The following is a 16,413-nucleotide window of genomic DNA, read 5'->3' on the forward strand; positions in this document are numbered from 1 at the left end:
CAACTCTGAATATTCTAAAAACCATCGACTTGGACACTTTAAATGGGTGAATGATATGGTACATATATTTATATCACAATAAAACTTTAAAATAAAAGAGGTCTTTTCTTCTTTGGAACTGGAAAGTGCAGGAGGCAGCTCCAAACCTCCCAGTAAGAGGCGGCGTCCTGCGTGGTGCTAAAGGAGTGAGGTAGTGAGCTCCCTGTCACCTAAGCCAGGACCAGGAGAGCCTATATTGGGAACCCAACCTCCCCAACTGTTTCTCCCCCTCCTCCAACCTGACAGGTGCCAGGGGCTGCCCTTCAGATGTGGCATCAAGCACCGGGCCCCCCGCCTGCTCACAATGCCAGTCCCAACCTGGGCTTTCTGCAAATTTACTACCTGTCTACCTGCTAAACCACTTCCTCTGAGGGCTGTCGCCTGCTTGACTGTCTGTCTGGCTTCCCTATGGTCCTGGCACAGCCTGGCCATGAACAGCTTTGCTTTGTCCCTAGGGGATTCTCCAGAATAGCAGGACCCTCATCTGAGCAATGGGGCTAAAATTGCCAACCACGCAGAAAGGCTGTGAGGCACAGGGCCTTTGCACTGGCTGTTCTCTCAGTTGATACTGTTCCCGCTGCTCTCTCTCATTCCCTGGGAAAAGCCGTCTCTAACTCCAGCATCCACCTGCACAGATGTACTCTCTCCCCTCTTCACTTTATTTCATTTTTCTCCTGAGTGCCTCAGTCAGTACCTGAAACAATATTTTGTGTCTACTTACAGGAACCCATCTCCCACTGGCCTGAGAGCCCCATAGGAAAGTGGCTTGGACTGTCCCTGGCCCCCAGTAGGGGCTCAGTAATTATTTACTAAATGATTAAGGAAGTAAGTCTGGGGGAACTGTGCCCACAAATTCTAGGGGGAAATTGCATGTGGTTTTATAGTAAGGTTAACAAGAAAATGTCAAGTTGTCAAGGGAAAAATTCAGGTGAGTTTTCACAATAAACTCTGAAACCTCAAGAGAATTTTGGGCTTGGGGAGGGGTCGAGTTGGGTCCAGCCCTACTTCCAAGAGGCAAAGCTTGAGAAGTGGGACCCTAGGAACCCTCAAGTCCTGTCCAGGCCCCCAGCTCCATCGCCTACCTCCTCTTGCCTTCAGATTGTTTCAAAATCAGAAGAAAAAAATGAAAAAAGACCTATTCCTCTAGGCCAGGATCTGTTCCTGTGGTTCAGAGACCATCACTCTGAGCCCAGAGCCTGATCAAAGAAATCACCTCTAAGGAGGAGGCGGGGAGATATAAAATAGATATAAAATCACTGGGCCTTCTCAAGGCTGACCACAGCTGCAGGCCTGGGCCTGGGATATAGAGTTTAGCAAGATCCCTCCCAGTATAGCTGCTTGGGAAAAGGCCTCAGTTTGGATGCTACCTCTGAGAAGGCCTCCAGGATACCTATGTCCACCCTGGGCCATGTTGGGGGTCCTGGGGCTCTTCCGCATTCCTATATCCCCACACACCTGAAGCCTGAGGGAACCTGCATCATAAAAATCACTGCCTCCCTTGCCCCCACCCCTTAGCATTTACAATTGGATCCCAAGTCAGTGGGGACAATTGTGCTTCTCGGTACACAGCTCCAATAACAGGAGGCATGCAGGCCTTTCTCCAGTCTAGGGTGAGAGAACACGGGAGCCTGGAAGGGCAGGGTCCCCAGGGGATGGGATCGCGGGTCAGTCAAGAGCAATGTGTCCAGGAAAATAACAAACGGAACCACTTTAAAATGGAGTTGGAACCGCCATGCCGGAGGAATGGCCTTGCACATCTAATATCTCAAACCTTGGAATAAGGCAAAATAACTCCCCTTGAACATTTGGACTGGGCCTAAGCAAACTTGGACCCCAAAGAACGATTTGCAAAGGTGACAAGAAAGCAGATATGGTGACTACAGGACTGACAAGTAAAAACATTAACATCACTATGCTATGGTATCTGCACCAACAGAAATACCTTCCTTCTAGTGATGTCCTTGTTCCCCTTCCCTTTCTCATAAATACCTTTTGCCTTTGTTGCCTAATCAGACACTATTTGGGCTTCTGCCTGCATCAGTGGGTCTTGAATAGCAACAGACAAGGCCTGGGTTCAAACCCAGCCTCTGCTCCAATTGTGCATTAATATCGTTGTTCTCACTATTACTATTCTATGTTAGATGCTCTCTCTTCAGAGGGAGGCCAGCCCTTTGGGGAGGGGAGTTTCAGAGACACAAGACAGCCAATGGGCCCCAGAAAGGCAAATGTTATGAGAAGTTATGTCTGGAAGCCAGGTTATCATGTTTTCCTCTGAACTGATCTCCTGGTTCCCCAAAGTTTCTGGCAAACCTCTGCCCACCTTCTCCCCTCTCTGCCTGGGCCACACACTCTGCAGCCTTGTGGCTCCTTGGAAATTCAGTTTGTTCCCACCCCAGGACCTTTGCATGTGCTGTTTCCTCTGCTGGAGTGCCTTTCCCCCAGATCCTCACACAGTGCATTTCCTCACCTCTTCAGGCCTCAGCTCAAATGTCACTTCTTCAGAGAGGGCCCCTCGGCACCCATCCCACCCCCATGAGACAAGACTCCCCTCTCTCACTGCCCTGTTGATATAATTTCTTGTCTCTAACATGACTTATAATTATTGGAGTCCTTCCCTCTGGAATATCAGATTTATGAAGTTGGACTGGGTCTGTCCTGTTCACTACTGTGTCCCCTGGGTTGGAGACAAAGCCTGATCCATAGTAGGTGCTCAGTAAACTCAGAGAACCAAGGGATGTTGGCTTTTGGACGCCTGAGATCTGTAGACAGAGAGGGAGACAGAAAACAGTGCTGCAACCTCATGCCACAGGCACAGCAACAGGGCCATGAGCAGCAGGAATGTGCCCAAGTCCTCTGTCCCCACCACACCCTCACCCGTGGTGCCCCACTGCCCTGCTGACCCTCTTCTTTCTCAATTTCCCCGCTTGAACCACTTCCTCTCCAGGCACCTCGTCCAGAGGGGGAGGAGGTAAAAAACACTCAGGACAGTGTTTCACCCCGAGAGTTCCTTTGGGCCTCACCCCAACCCTGCAGGGGAAGAGTTTGTTATTATTCTCCTGGGTTGATGAGGAACAAAGTCAGGGGCCCAAAGAGGGAAGGTGGGTGGCCAAGGGTGCTCCAAAATAAGTTCATCTTCAAGAAGAAGAACATGTAATGCAATATGTGTAAGATTCAAAACAAATGCAAAAACTTTCATGCTGAATAAACTACCAGCATTCTAAATAAAGATGATTCCAACCTAACATGGGCAGGGTCCCCTCACTGTCCTCACCCCAGTCCCAGGGGAACCCAGCTATAGAGGGACAGCTGTCCAGCCCCAAATAAAGACCCTTGACTAGTTCCAGGTGGAGATCCTGGGAGGCTGTGCCAATGGAATGTGACGATTGGGATCCTGCCAATGTCCCAGAGCCCAGCGGCCCAGAGAGTGTCAGGGAAGTTAGCCAAAGTGACCACACGCTTTAAGATCAATGCTGAGTCCATGAGCAATTCTGGGGGGCAAAGGAGGGAGGAAGCGCCAGCAGCAAGATCCAGACTAGGGGTAAATGCAGGACAGGGGACCCAGTTCCTCAGCAAATAAAGAGCAAGGGGGGGAAAAGGAGAGAGGAAAAACTGTAAGTTAAAGAGACATAACACATTTTAACCCAATGCCATACTGCTTGAAATAGAATTTAAACAAACTGAAATAAAAGATACATAGTATATAATATATATATTTTTAATTGACTTTATTGGGGTAGAGGTTCAGGTGTGCAACTCAATAAAACATCAGCTGCACACTGTGTTGTGCGCCCATCGCCCCAAGCAAAGTCTCTCATCACCATTTTCCTCCCTTTTGCCCACCTTCACCTACCTCCACCCCTTGCCCTCTGGTTATCACCATGCTGTTGCTTGTGTCTACGTGTTACATATATATATGTATTTTTTTGCTTAGTTCCTTCACCTTCTATCATCCAGTCATCTAATAAATGTAAGTATATATTTATATATAATATATTTACATACATATTTTGCATATATAACATACTTACATATGGTATGTAATTGTGTACATGTATGTGTATACATATATAAAAATTGCGTCACTGAGCCCTGGCCGGTTGGCTCAGCGGTAGAGCGTCGGCCTAGCGTGCGGAGGACCCGGGTTCGATTCCCGGCCAGGGCACACAGGAGAAGCGCCCATTTGCTTCTCCACCCCTCCGCCACGCTTTCCTCTCTGTCTCTCTCTTCCCCTCCCGCAGCCAAGGCTCCATTGGAGCAAAGATGGCCCGGGCGCTGGGGATGGCTCTGTGGCCTCTGCCCCAGGCACCAGAGTGGCTCTGGTCGCAACATGGCGACCCCCAGGATGGGCAGAGCATCGCCCCCTGGTGGGCAGAGCGTCGCCCCATGGTGGGCGTGCCGGGTGGATCCCGGTCGGGCGCATGCGGGAGTCTGTCTGACTATCTCTCCCTGTTTCCAACTTCAGAAATATGCAAAAAAAAAAAAAAAAAAAAAAAAAATTGCGTCCCTGAAAACACTGAATGGCGAATGCTGTACCACCGCTCCTGCAGAAAATACCATGTTAGGTTCCTGTGAGCCTCTGGACACATTAACATCACCAGGTCACTGTAACCTTGTTTTTGTGTGTTTCTATTTAAAGACACCTTGTTTAGTATATATTGTTGATATGCTTACATTGAACTCACGGCTGACAGCATTATAACCACGCCTGAATGAAGCTCATCCAGCATGTATTTTTCCAGAAAGCATGAGGCAGCCTTCCTGTGCTTGGAGACATCAGACAGCACTTCAGCGCAATGGTTGGGGCCATTTTGAACAGCAAAACCACCAACAAACAGCATAGAAATGGGATAAATGTGGCACTAGACACTTGAAATAAAAGACACTTGTGTACAGCATCCACCTTAGCCGAGGAGGTGGGTGTCAGTGACTCAAACATTTCGCCATCTGCATATGTCTGCAAATTGATTTGGGAATTCCTTGGCCTGGATAAGGGGGCAAGGGAGGAGAAGGGGTTGGGTGTTGTCGCTCCTGTCTCTCTCTCTTTCTCTCTCTCTCTCTCTCTCTCTCTCTCTCTCTTTTTAAAATTCAGTGAGAGGCAGAGAGACAGACTCCCACATGTGCCCCGACCAAGATCCACCTGGCAAGCCCACTAGAGGGTGATGCTCTGCCCCTCTGGAGCGTTGCTCAGTTGCTCAGCAACCAAGCTCTTCTTAGCGTCTGGAGGCCATGGAGCCATCCTCAGTGCCCAGGGCCAACTTGCTCCAATCAAGCCATGGCTGCAGGAGAGGAAAAGAGAGAGAGAAGCGAGAAGGAGAGGGGTGGACCCTCAGTCTCTGAGAGTCCAGACCCCTTTCAACAGGACTGCTGCTCTCCCCAGTTCACTTGGCCCCAGGGTGAGCAGGTCCAAGCCCCAGAGAACCGGGCATTCTGACCAACTTTCCATGCTGTGAAATAGATACTATTGTTATGCCATTTTACAGATAAGGAAACTGAGGCTCAGACAGGTGAAGTAGCTTGCACAAGGTCACATGGCTGGGATTTCAACACAGTCAGCCCAGCTCTGGAGTTCACACTGCTCTATTTCTCGCCAAAGACATGGACTTTCAAACACTCTCAGCCCTGCTGAGACCCTGCCCAGAGTTCCACTTTGACCTTGACCTTCCCTAGATTTGATCCCAACTCATCAGTTGTGGTTTGGCCAGGGAACCCCCCTCCCTCTATCTGGACCCTATACCTCTGTTGATGTGGCAGAGACTCACCGCATCCTAGGCCCCACCCCTGCCCCTGCTGAGTCATATCAACCCAACGGAACCTGAAGTTTTTCTCACAGGTGCTGCTGACATGCCAGTATTTCCCCCACCTGCTCCTAGACACTTCCTTTCCTTGAATTCAAGGGCAGGGCTGAACTATTTTAAAAAATTGTAGCGAAATTCACATAACATAAAAGTTTACCATTTTAAAGTAAACGAGTCAGCTGCATGTAGTGCATTCACAGTGGTGTGCGACCACCACCTCTCTCTAGTCCAGAACGTTTCAGGGCCCGAAAGGAGATCCCATCCCCAGCAGCATCACTCCAACCCCTCCACCAGCACCTGGCAACCGCTAACCTACTTTCTGTCTGGACTTGCCTGTTCTGGACATTTCATATAGATGAGACTCATAGATTACGTGGCCTTCTGTGTCTGGCTCCCATCATGCAGCATCATTTTTTAAGGGTTCATCCACACTGTGGTGTGTGTTGGTGTTTCATTTCTTCTTTTTTATTATTTTATTTTATTTTGTGAGAGAGAGACAGAGACAGAGACAGTCAGACAGAAAGGGAGAGAGAAGCATCAACTCATAGTTACTGCACTTTACTTGTTCATTGATTGCTTTCTCATACATGCCTTGATGGGGAGGGGGGGGGCTCCAGCTGAGCCACTGACTTCTTGCTCAAGCCAGCTTATAAATTTTTCATTGTTTGATTGAGTTTAGAGAGAGAGGAAAGGAGAAAGGGAGAGCAAAACATCGATTTGTTGTTCCACTTATTTATGCATTCATTGGTGATTCTTGTATGTGCCCTGATTGTGGACCAAATCTTGGCATATTGGGACAACACTCTGAACACTCTAACCAACTGAGCTACCCAGCCAGGGGGCTTCATTCCTTCTTAGTGGCTGGATAATATTCCATTGTGTGGATGGACCATATTTTGTTTATCCGTTCATCCATTGATGGAAATTTGGCTTGTTTTCACTATTTGGCAATTGTGAATAGTGCTGCTATGAACTTTCACATACAAGTGTTTGTTTGAACACCTGTGTTTGATTTTTTGGGCTATATTCTAGGAGTGGACTTGTCATATGGTAATTCTATGTTTAAATTTTTGAGGAACTGCTAAACTTCAACAACTGCATCATTGTACATTCCACCCCCCCAGCAAGAGCTCAACATTTTAAAATCTTTGTGCCTTTCACCTAAGTTGGACCCAAGTTCAAATCTTGGCTCAACCACTGTGATCACATGATCCTTTTTTCCCCCATCATCCATCCTGCTTCTCTTCTAACACCCAGTTCTCCTTCCAGGAATCACCTATCTCATCCTGGCCAGTGGGCCTGTTGACCCCAGAGCCCCACACTCCCTGGTCTGGGGGCAGAAGGATTTGGGGAACCAGAGACAGCTCCTCTAGTTAAGAAAATCCCTGTGGACAACACAGATTCGAGACCCACTTGAGGAGAGCAGAGAGAAGAGGGCAGCTTTGGTGGCTGCCAGAGGCTCCCGAGCTAGCAAAGTTTTAAATTTGTTTTTGCACAGAAATAGTCAGATAGACCTTAAAACAGGAATAAAGAAGAACCTGTGTTTAGAGCCGTGGGCTGAGCGTCCAGGCAGCTGGCAGCAGTTAGCCTGGCACAGACGGTCTGAAGCAAGTGTACGGTAGAGGTCAGATTTGAAAATACGGCTTCGAAGCAACAAGCTCAAGCTGGGCTGTGCGCCCTGTAATTCTCTTTCCAAATAAAAGGCAGAACTATTCCTGGCTGGGCTGAGGGACTTCTGCGGCTGCCGGGGCTCCAAGGAGGCCAACCTGGAATGTCAGGCATGGCCTGTGCCCTGCCAGGCCGGGGCCTCCTCTCACTGGAGTTTACATTTGGAGTCTGTAATTGTAAGACTTTTTAATTAAAATGTTATTCCTGCGGGGGCTGTCCAAGGCTGCCTGAGCCTAGGATCCCTCACACAGGAGACCCAGGGGCTTGGGACTGAGCACTCTGAGTGTGTGGTGTTTGGCAGCTTGAGTCAATTTTGAGCTATTTGTGAAGGGGATAAAAAAAAATAAAACCAAACACTGTTTGATGTCTGCCAAATATAGTATTTTGCTTTTCTATGAGCAAAGCCCTGATTGTAAAAAAATAATGTACTTGGTTAGCCATACAAAGGAATGGAGCCCTGATTCATGCTATAACGAGGACGAACCTTATAATTGTTACACTGAGTAAGAGAAGCCAGGCCCAAAAGGCCACGTGTTGTATGATTCCATTTATCTGAAATGTCCAGAGCAGGCAAGTCCACAGACACAGAGAGCAGTTTGGTGCTTGCCAGGGCTGGGGAGAGAGAGCTGGGAGCGACACCGCGTGGGAATGAGTTTCGCTGTCCTCGGGCACGTGCAGCAGACCTGTTGTCTCCCATTTCTGAAAAATGAAAGCAACACTGCTCTCACCCCAGGCAGGGCCACTCAGGAGAGCAGACAGTGAAGTGGATGCGAGCTCACCAAGAGGAGCGAGGGGGTGAAGAAGGGGAAGCCCAGACCTCTGCCCAGTCCTGCACCCTGGGCCCCCAGACCCTCTCGCCGGCCTATGAACTAGGACTCCTGCCTCTGCTGTGACTGTGGTGCTTCTACATTTTCTCGAACCTCCTCTCTGAAGTTGGTGTGCTGCTTCCAAAACTCCTGGTGTCTACTTCATACTCAAAGGTCTGACTTAATTGGGCTCAGTGGGGCCAGGGAACCAAGGCTCTATTTTGTGTTTTGCAGCATTTTATTTTGAAAAATGTACAACCTCAGAAAAGTGGCTAAAATAATGCAATGAACATCCACATACCTTGCACCCAGACTCACACATTGTCAACGATTTACCCATATCATCTCTCTATTCGTATATGCAACTATGTGTATATATGTACATATGTATGTATATATAATACAATTGATATAAGTGATATATACACAGTAAATAATTCATATATTTATATATTGTATTAATACCACGGACTGGGTGACCTAAACAACAGAAACTCCTGTCTCACAGTTCTTGAGGCCGGAAGTCCCAGATGAAGTATCAGCAGGGTTGGTTTCTCCTGAGGCTTTCCTCCTTGATGTGTAGCCTCCTTCTTGCTGCCTCTTCAAAAGGTCTCTCCTCTGAGTGCATGCCCAGCCCTGTTGCTTTGTGTCAAATTTCTCTTCTTATAAGGACATCAGTCAGATTGAATCAGGGCTCACTCTGCAGCCTCATTTTAACTTAGTCACCTCTTTAAAGGCCCTACTTCCAAATACAGTCACATTCTGAAGTACTTGGGGGAGAGGATAGGATTTCAACATATGACTTGTAGGGGGGGAACACAAATATTCAGTCCTTAGCAATATAATATATCATTTTCAACCACTTGAGAGTACACTGAAGACATCATGCTCCATAACCCCTATATCCTTGTACCTGCATCTCCTAAGAACCAGGAAGTTCTCCCACACAGACCCAGGAAAAGTGTCACACTCCTCAAATTTCATATTGAGAAATACCATTATCTAGTCACTTGGTAGTCAAATGAGCACAACTGCCCTAGTTAGATCTGCTGTGGTCTAAAAGTTTTTGTCTTCCTAAAAGTCATATATTTAAACCTAACCCTCAATATAATAGAGCTAGGAGGTGGGAACCTTTGGATGGTGATTAGGTTATAAGGGTGGTACCCTCATGAATAGGATTAGTGCCCTTATATAAGAAATGCCAGAAAGCTTCCTTGTCTCTTCTGCCATATGAAAAGAGTAGAAGGTGCCATCTCTGAACCAGGAGGTGGGCCCTCCCCAGACACGGAATCTGCTGGTGCCTTGATCTTGAACTTCCATCCTCCAGACTGTGAGAAATCAGTTTGTATTTATAAGCTGCCCAGTCTGCGATATTCTGTTACAGTAGCTCTAAAGGATTAAGAGGATATATGGCAACATTTTCTTTTCTCAGTTAGGATCTAATCCAGACTCACCTGCTGTCTTTTGTTTTCATTTCTCTTTGACCTACCCTTAACCAGGAGCAGGCTTTTAGCCTGTCAGTGTTTTCCATGGTGTTGACATTGTGAGGGAGCCCAGGCAGTTGTTTAGTAGGATGACCCCAGTGGCCTGGACTGCTGATTCCTCTCACTGGGTTCGGGTTGTGCATCTTGAGGCAGGACCCACAGGAGTCATGCTAGTCCTTGCCGGGGCATCGTCTCGGGAGGAGCCTCTCACTGTCTTGCTCCACTGCTGGTAATGTTAAAACTGTGCTCTCTTGGTTTGGGTGGTGGAATCATATGTTTTAAATTCACCCCTGAGTATTTAATGTCCAGGCACAGCTGGAAACTCTCAAACCTCTGCTTGCGGTCCTGGCCAGTTGACTCAGTGGTAGAGCTTCAGACTCGGCCTGAGTTTAATTCCCAGTCAGGGGACAAAGGAGAAGCTCCCATCTGCTTCTCCACCCCTCCTCCTCCTCCTCCTCTCTCCTCTCACTTCTCTCTCTCTCTCTCTCTCTCTCTCTCTCTCTCTCTCTCTCTCTCTCTCTCCCCCTCCCCTCCTGCAGCCATGGCTTGATTGGAGCAAGTTGGCCCCAGTCACTGAGGATGGCTTCATAGTCTCTACCTTAGGTGCTAAAAAATGGCTCTGGTTGCAACAGAGCAAGGGCCCCAAATGGGCAGAGCATCACCCCTAGTGGGCTTGCCAGGTGGATCCTGGTTAGGCGCATGCCAGATTCTGTCTCTGCTTCCCCTCCTCTCACTAAATAAAAACAAAACAAAACAAAAAACCTCCACTTGCCATCTACATCGTCTTGGGATCCCTAACCCTGATGTTTTATCGGGTCAGGCCAGAAAGAACAAACAGAGCCCAGGGGTACCTTAGACCCTTCCCTGACCCTGACAAGGGTTGTAAAAGGGACCATGTAAAGATAGATGGGGTGCATTCCTGGAGGCTTTCTAGAGGAGGTGACCTCTAAGCCATGAATGCAAATAAGATGGACCCAATGCCATCCTGGAGTCCTAGGTTCTCACCACAAATTCTGTAGGAGCCTCCTTCTCAGCTCACCCAGCCAGGGGCTTGTTGTGACTCCCCCCATCAGACATTTGTGTCAGGTCCCCAGTGCAGCAGGTAAACGTGCTCAGGTCCTCATCACCAGGAACCAGACCACCTTGACTTACTTGAAGTTTATGACATCCAGGGCATGGGATTTCAATCTCTTATTTTATCCCTGCTGCTTTGGAGTCTGAACCACAGGCCACTGTGTATGGTGGCTGCTGTAGAGGGAGAGAGAGAGGAGCCAGGGGAGCTATTTTGGGTTCTGAGGGCTGTAATTTTTGCTGCTCTGAGAACACCTGGGAGGTGGGGAACAGGCGGACGATTACTGGCTTCCGTCACAGAACCTCAGTTTACCCATCTGCTAAAGGGGCAAGTAACACACACCTTGGAGGAGGGCAGTAAAAGTTGGGAAGGATCCTGGATGTAAAAGTCCACCGCAGAGTCGGCCCTCTGTCGAGTTTTGTCTGTCTGTCTGCATGCTCCCCTTATACACATCACCAACCAGGGCAGGTAGGGGCAGAGTGGTGATTTTAACCTCCAGGGGACACTGAGTGATGTCTGAAAGTATTCTGGATTGTCACAGCTGGGGAGCGGTGCTATTGGCATCAGGTGGATAGAGACCAAGGACGTTGCTCAACACCCCGAGTGCACAGGATGCCCAACCGCAGACCCAGCAGTGCTGAGGGTGAGAGCTGTGTGTATCCAGGTGACTTTCATGTAGGTCACTGCGATCTAAATATAGTTCAGTGTTACATGTAAGGATGTATGTTACATTATTCCTAATAATGGTGAAACATTGGAGGAAGCTGAAGCATCTATCGGTGGGGAAACAGCTAAACACAGCCAGCATATATTCATAATATTGACTATTAAATTGATTAGATAAAAAATGAAGGGGTTCTTATGGCAATGGTTCTCACTCAGAGGTGGTTTTGCCCCCAGGGGACCTTTGGCAATGTAAGAACATTTTTTATTGTCACACCTGAGAGGAGGAGAGTACTGTTGGCATCTAGTGGGTGGGGACCAAAGATGCTGCTCAACACCCCCCAGTGCATAGGATGCCCCACTGCAGAGAAGAATGCAGGCCCAGAAGTCACTGTGCCAAGAGTGCAAATTCCTGAACCTGGGAGCCAATCGAAGGGAACATTTGAGCTGAGATCTGAACATGCTACCCTAAGTGATATTTGCAGGCTCAGGCAGAGGGTACAGTTGACACTCACACACTAGGGCTCAGCAGGGGAGGAAGCAAAAGGCCGGCATTGGTATCCCTGGGCAAGATGGAGGGAGCTCTGCAGCCACACACAGCTTGTCTCAATGACTCAACCCTGCCTTGTAGCTCAAAAACAGCCTCAGACAAAATGTACATAACTGGGCAAGGCTTTGTGCCAATAAAACTTTATTGATAGACACCAAAATTTGAATTCATAGAATTGTCACGTCATTTTTTTTAAGGGGTGGGACAGACAGACAGAAAGGAGAGAGATGAGAAGCATCAATTCTTCATTGCAACATCTCAATTGTTCATTGATTACTTTCTCACATGTGCCTTGACCAGGAGAGTCCAGCAGAGCCAGTGACCCCTTGCTCAAGCCAGCGACCTTGGACTCAAGCCAGCAAGCTTGGGCTTCAAGCCAGTGACCTTTGGGCTCAAGCTAGTGGTGACCATGAGGTCATGTCTATGATCCCATGCTGAAGCCAGGACCCCACGCTCAAGCTGATGAGCCCGCATTCAAGCTGGCAACCTCAGGGTTTCAAACCTGGGTGCTCTGCATTCCAATCCGATGCTCTGTCCACTGTGCCACCGCCTGGTCAGTCTTGCGCTTTTTATTATTATTATTATTATTGTGAGAGGAGAGGAGATAGAGAAACAGGCTCCTGCATGCTCCTCAACCAGGATCCACCCAGCAACCCCTGTCTGGGGCCAACGCTCAAATCAGCTGAGCTATCCTCAGCTCCCCAAGCCAGTGCTTGAATCAATTGAGGCAGTGGCTATGAAGGGCAAAGAGAGAGAGAAAGAGGAGAGGAAGGGGAAGAGAAGCAGATGGTCACTTCTCCTGAGTGCCCTGACCAAGGATCGAACCCAGGACATCTGCATGCCAGGTGGATGCTCTATCTACTGAGCAACTGGCCAGGGCCTTTAAATATTATTCTTGTTTTAATATATTTTTCAACTGTTAAAGTGTAAACAGCATTCTTACCAGGGGTGAGGGTGACAGCTAAAAGGTGCAGGGTTTCTTTGCAGTGCACTGAAATGTTCTAAATTGATTGTAGTGGTGGATGTACAGTCCGTGAATGTGCTAAAAGTCATCGCATTGTATACTTTAATTGGGTGAAATTGTATGGTATGTGAATTATATCTTTAAAAGACTGTTATAAAAAGAAAGCATACAATAGCCAAAGGTGGAAACAACCCAAACTGTTCATTGAAATAAATGGATAAGAAAAATATGGTTCATCCACACAATGGAAATTAGCAGTCACAAAAAGGAATGAAGTTTTTACACATACTACAACATGTATGCACCTTGCAGACATTATGCTGAGTGAAAGAAGTCAGACACAAAAGGACAAATAATGTGTGACCCCACTTATATGAGGTCCCTAGAGGAGTCAGATTCAAAGAGACAGAAAGTAGATGGTGGGTGCCAGGGGCTGGGGGAGGGGGATGGGGAGTCGGTGTTTAATGGAGACAGTTTCCGTTTGGGAGGATGAACAAGTTCTGGAGACAGATAGTGGTGATGGCTGCACCACAGTGTGAATGTACCTAATGTCACTGAACTATATATACTTAAAAATGATTATGATGGTGACTTTTATGTTATGTGTATTTTATCACAATTTAAAAAGAAAAAGAGCCTGACCAGGCAGTGGTGCAGTGGATAGAGTGTCGGACTGGGACACAGAAGACCCAGGTTCGAAACCCCGAGGTTGCTGGCTTAAGCAAGGGGTTACTCAGACTGCTGTAACCCCCCCCCCCCCCCCGTCAAGGCACATACAAGAAAGCAATCAATGAACAGCTAAGGGGCCGCAATGAAGAATTGAAGCTTCTCATCTCTCTCCCATTCTGTCTGTCCCACACGGTGAGCCAAATTTGGTCCCCGAGCCCTAGTTTGCAGACCGCTGGGCCATCCCATACGGTTTGGCTCTGGGAATAAAAGTGTGTGAAACCCAGATGGCATGGTTCATGACAATCCCCACCCTCACCCCCAGAAAAGGAGCACACTTAAGTGGAGACTAGGGCTGCATCACCTTGTACCCGTACAACCCAAGCCAGTCACATACTGTCTCCAAGCCTCAGTTTCCTCATCTGCCAAAGGGAGGGCATCCCTGTGCAAAAAGTTCCTCTGGGTACTGGGGGCCAATGTCAGGGCACAAGAGTTGGTTATAGGCTCAAAGAGAACCCAAGGACTTAGTCCAGCATTCTACGGCTGGTAAGCGAAGGAGGCTGGATTTGAACCAGTTTTTGGTTTCCCTCTGCACCCACTGCTCCTGAGAGAAACCATTACTGCACAAAGAGGATGCGGGAAGAAAGACACATCACAGCAGAAGGGAAGTGTGGAGAGGGCTTTGTCTCCGAGCACCTCTCTGAGCCTTCCGCCAGCCAACCGGCAGACAAGCATCTGTGAATTGCTCTTCTGCAAATAGCAACATTTCCAAGAAGAAAATCATTCAGAAAAATAATTTTTTTCAAACCCAAGCTTTGCCTGACCAGGTGGTGGTGCAGTGGATAGACCGTCTGACTGGGATGCGGAGGACCCAGGTTCGAGACCCCGAGGTCGCCAGCTTGAGCGCGGGTTCATCTGGTTTGAGCAAAAAGCTCACCAGCTTGAGCCCAAGGTCACTGGCTCGATCAAGGGGTCACTCAGTCTTGTAGCCCCTTCCCTGGTCCAGGCACACATGAGAAAGTAATCAATGAATAACTAAGTTGCTGCAACGAAGAATTGATGCTTCTCATCTCTCTCCCTTCCTGTCTGTCCCTATCTGTCCCTCTCTCTCTCTCTCTCTCTCTCTCTCTGTCTCTGTCACAAAAAAAAAAAAAAAAAGAGTGAAGCACTGACACGACACACACTACAACATGGATGGACCTCCAACACATGATGCTGGTGAGAGAAGCCAGACACGAACAGCTACAGAGTGAATGACTCCATTTCTACAAAGTGTCCAGAACAGGCAAATCCGTAAAAACAGAGAGCAGAGCAGAGGCTGCCAGGGACTGGGGGGTGGGAGATGGAAAGACTGCTCATGGGGACAGGGTTTTATTTTGGAGTGATGAAAATGTTCTGGAACTAGATAGAGGTAGTGGTGGCACAACACTGTGAATGTATGCAATGCCATTGAATTTTCCACCTTAAAACAGCTAATTTTATGTTATGTGAATTTCACCTCAATAAAAATACACGAATAAAAACCTTTTAAAAACAGAAGCATTAAAAACCCACCAATGCAAGTATTTGTCCATCCAGTTGGAGGGGTGGGCACATATTTTTTTTCCACGTTGGGAAATGACCATGGAGTCAGGGACCCTGACGTGGGAGCCCTGGGCATGGTCTCTGCCAATTTGTCAGCGCTCTGGGGGCCGTCCTCGGGCTGGCGGGAGTGTAGGGCTCTCAAAGGTTTTCTGTCAGGGCTTTGAAAGGGGGCCAGGTTTTTCCCCCGGAGCCGAGCAGTCTTGGGCCTGTTGTTCTCAGCAATCTCGGCCGCGTGTTAGCAGGAAACACAGCCAAGTAGGGCTTCCTGCTCGTCGGAGAGAGGAAGCGCTGTAATGTTCTGGAAGGCCGGGTTAAAAATAACCCAGGTATATAAGGAAAGCGGAGGGTCGCCTCTCTCCCTCACTCTCGCGGAGGCCAGCTGCATGCCGGGCAGAGCAGGTGGTTGGAACCTCAGTGGGGCCAATCCACTGTCCCTGGGCCCTGGGACCGGGAAAACCAGCCAAGTTCAGGGTCCCAAGGCTGCCTCACTTTCAGAACTAACGCACAGTTAGGGACATTGTGTTTGTTTCCTTTTTAAATCCTTTTTCTCCCGCAAAGAATTCAACCTCCAGGGGTTGATTCAGGGGTGTGTGCTCACAGGCACAGGGGCTATCAGCCAGGGTTCAAATCCTGGCTCTGCCCCTTACCTCTGGCTCTCCATTTCCCCATCTGTAAAAATAGGACTAACAGAGAGCTTTTATATAGTTGTAAGTAGTGAACACTCAGAGGAGACCCTAGAATGGGTGCTATATAGGGCTGAGTAATTACTATGAATTCTTAGGATTATCTCTAATATCTTTACTTCCTTGGGCAAGGTGTGCTCATATATTAATTCATTTATCCTGGGCGTCAGTTGCAGTATCATCCCGCCCCTCACAGGTATAGCAAGTGAGGGTTTGCATCATTGCTGTCATTGTGACCCAAGACCCCATGGCCAAGTTGTCTGAGGAGTGTTTTTCAGCCTTGCCTTTCCTGAGCCAATGGAGCACTGCCTCACATTTTGCACCAGGAGGCCTCACTTGCCTCACCCTATCTGGCCCTGATGAAAAGTAGCAAAGATTTGAGTCAGAGTTTTCCTGACTTTAGGGCCCATGTTCTTTCCGCTCTAGCTGTAGAAGTTAA

This window comes from Saccopteryx leptura, chromosome 1 (assembly GCF_036850995.1).
Source record: "Saccopteryx leptura isolate mSacLep1 chromosome 1, mSacLep1_pri_phased_curated, whole genome shotgun sequence".
Lineage (NCBI taxonomy): Eukaryota > Metazoa > Chordata > Mammalia > Chiroptera > Emballonuridae > Saccopteryx > Saccopteryx leptura.